Source organism: Amblyraja radiata, chromosome 4 (genome assembly GCF_010909765.2).
Source record: "Amblyraja radiata isolate CabotCenter1 chromosome 4, sAmbRad1.1.pri, whole genome shotgun sequence".
Taxonomy (NCBI): domain Eukaryota; kingdom Metazoa; phylum Chordata; class Chondrichthyes; order Rajiformes; family Rajidae; genus Amblyraja; species Amblyraja radiata.
Window position 1 is genome coordinate 55,459,957 of NC_045959.1, and position 3,445 is coordinate 55,463,401.

The window sequence follows — 3,445 nt, forward strand, 5'->3', positions numbered from 1 at the left end:
CCGTTCCAGGTGGCCCAGCCGCTGAGAGGACTCTCCCGACGCCGGGGCAACACCACCCGGCCAGAACGGCCAGGAACATCGGGCCTCCGTAGAGGCAATAGCGGTGGCCTCAATAGGCCTGACTTTTGGGAGAACTGGGGTTGGGGACTGGACTCTGTGCCTTCCCCCACAGTGGTAACCACTGTGGGGGGATGATTTTTCTGTGTGTAGTTACTATGTTAGTCTGTGTCCAAGATGGCTGTCGGAAGGGAGAGTGGACGCTGGCGCGCTTTAGCTGCCGCTGCTCTCTCTTCACATTGTGTTTTTTGATTTTTTGATTTTGTGTCTTTGGAGCGATTTCTATCTTTAATTTGTATATTGATGATGTCCTTATTATTTATTTTTCTCCGACTATATGTTTTTTTCTCTTCTGTTAATCTTTGTAAGGTGTCCTTGAGATTTGAAAGGCGCCCGAAAATAAAATTTGTTATTATTATTATTATATGCTGCCTTAGTTGCACGAGGGACTTTGAGCTTTGTTTCGTCTTTCCTCCATATTGAACTTTTATTTATTGAACTTGTTTTTGTTTGTTTATTATATTATCTATTGAATACAGTCTTTACAAACCTATTGTGCGGCTGCTGCAAGTAAGAATTTTCTTGTTCTGTTCTGGTATCTATGACAATAAAACACTCTTGACACCTGAAACCCTCTCCAAAGCCTCCACATCCTTTCTGCATTGGGGTGACCAGAACTACACACTATATTCCAATTGTGGCCTAACCTAAGTCCTAAAATCCCTCAGACAAAACTCGTACAATATAGGAAAGATAGGCACAAAGTGCTGGAATAACTCAGCGGGTCAGGCAGCATCTCTGGAGAATATAGATACAGTAAGTGATGTTTCGGGTCGGGACCCTTCTTCAGACTGATCCTTTTTCAGACTAAAGAAGGGTCAAGTCGTCAAGTCACATTTATTTATATAGCACATTTAAAAAAAAACAACTCTCGTTGGCCAAAGTGCTTTACATTTGTTATAAGAATAATATAAACAAACAAACTACATACATATATACATATAGCCCTCGCTCAGTGGACGTCAGGAAAGGCTTGGGAGTATAGATAAGATTTTAGTCTTGACTTAAAGGAGTCGATGGAGGGGGCAGTTCTGATGGGAAGGGGGATGCTGTTCCACAGTCTAGGAGCTGCAACCGCAAAGGCGCGGTCGCCCCTAAGCTTATGCCTAGACCGCGGGATATTCAGCAGCCCCAAGTCGGCCGATCTGAGGGACCTGGAGGTGGAGTGGTGGGTGAGAAGACTTTTATTGTAGGAGGGGGCAAGCCCATTGAGGGCTTTGTAGACATAGAGGAGGGTCTTGAAATGTATACGGAACCGCACAGGGAGCCAGTGTAGAGAGGCCAGGATCGGGGTGATGTGATCCCTTTTTCGGGTGCCCGTCAGGAGTCTCGCTGCGGCGTTTTGGACCAGTTGCAGGCGGGACAGGGAAGATTGGCTGACGCCAGTGTAAAGAGAGTTGCAGTAATCTAGGCGGGAGGAGATAAATGTGTGGATGATCTTTTCGAGGTCATCAAAGTGGAGGAATTGTTTTATTTTAGCTATCGTCCGAAGCTGAAAGAAGCTAGCTTTTACCACGGCATTGACTTGTTTGTCAAATTTCCCGACCCGAAACATCACCTACTCTATCCATGTTCTCCAGAGATGCTCCTGATCCGCTAAGTTACTCCAGTATTTTGTGTCTATCTTTGGTATGAACCAGCATCTGCAGTTCCTTTTTATTATAACATGCAATATAGGATGGGTTTCTGAATCTGGTGAAACTGGGATGCTTGCCAAAAGAACAGGTGGGAGCGGGGAATGAAGAAGTGGTCCACGTCACTGTGTATCTGCCCACTAATCTTACTCTGTGGTGACTCTGGGATTCACCATTGACCAGAAACGGAACTGGACCAACCACATAAATAGTGTGGATACAACAGCTGTAGTGAGTGATTGACTTCCCAATACCTCATCGCCTTTCCAACATTCACAAGACAGGAGCCAGGAATATGATGGCATACTCTCCACTTTCCACTCAAGTCTCTCCAATATTGTAGCATTAGAAACGAGATGAGGAGGAATTTCTTCAGTCAGAGGGTGGTGAATCTGCGGAATTCATTGCCCTAGAGGGCTGTGGAGGCCAAGTCAATGGATATTTTTAAGGCGTAGATTGATAGATTCTGTCAATTGACAGGAGCACCTGGGGAAAAAACAAACGGTCACAGAGAGAACGTACAAACTCTGTACAGACACCACCCTTGGTCAGGATTGAACCAGGGCCTCTGGCACTGTAAGATAGACACTCTACCGCTGTGCCATCGTGCCGCCCTACTAGTGACTGGAGTCACTGCTAAATCTTGACAGTCTTAGATTATTTGTAATATCATACGGAGAATTTCTCACAACGAGGGGGTGATTTGAAGTCGATTTTCTTTTTCCAAGTCACCTTCACTGATACATTGAATGAAAGAAAAATCCAGCACAGAATGCTTGTGTTGGCTCTTTGAGAAAACTTTCCAATTAATCCCACATTCCATATTCTTCAGTATTGTTTCCTTTTAAGTTTAGTTTAGTTTATTGTCAGGTTTACCGAGATGCAGTGAAAAGCTTTTTGTTGTGTGCCAACCAGTCAGCGGAAAGTCTATACATGATTACAATCGATCCATTCACTGTGTACAAGTACAGGATTATAGGGAATAAAGTTCATAGCAAGATAAAGTCCAGTAAAATCCGATTAAAGTGGGAGAAAGAGAAACCGTTCCTGAATCTGGAGGTATGCGTTTTCTGTACCTCTTGCCTGATGGGAGAGGGAAGAAGAGGGAGTGACTGGGGTGAGACTGCTCCTTGATTATGCTAGTGGCCTTGCCAAGGCAGCGTGAAGCGTAGATGGAGTAAATGGAATGAAGGTTCATTTGTGTGATGGTCTTGACTGCATCCACAATTCGCTGCAATTGCTTGCAGTCTTGGACTGGCCAAATTTTCTGCCTTCCACCACAGTGATGAATGCTGTGGTGGATGTTTGTGTTAAATTTTTATTGTGTTTTTGTGTGTTCTTTTTTTCATTGTACCGCTGCTGGCAAATTCATTTCACTTGCACTTTATGTGCAAATGACGAATAAGGCTGATTGATTGATTGGAGCTGTTCCCAAACCATGCTGTGATGTATCCTGATAAAATGTTTTCTATGGCGCATCTGTAGAAGTTGGTGAGAGTTGTTGGGGACATGCTGAACTTCCGAAGCCTTCTAAGAAAGTAGAGGTGTTGGTGTGCATTCTTGGCCATTGCTTTTAAAGTATTTATCTATTGAATGGTCCCATTGAATCTGCTTCCAACTCAGGCAGCGCGCGTTCCAGATCACACCTCATTGAGTGAAATTATGTTTCCGAATGTGGCATGTGGTTGACAGTA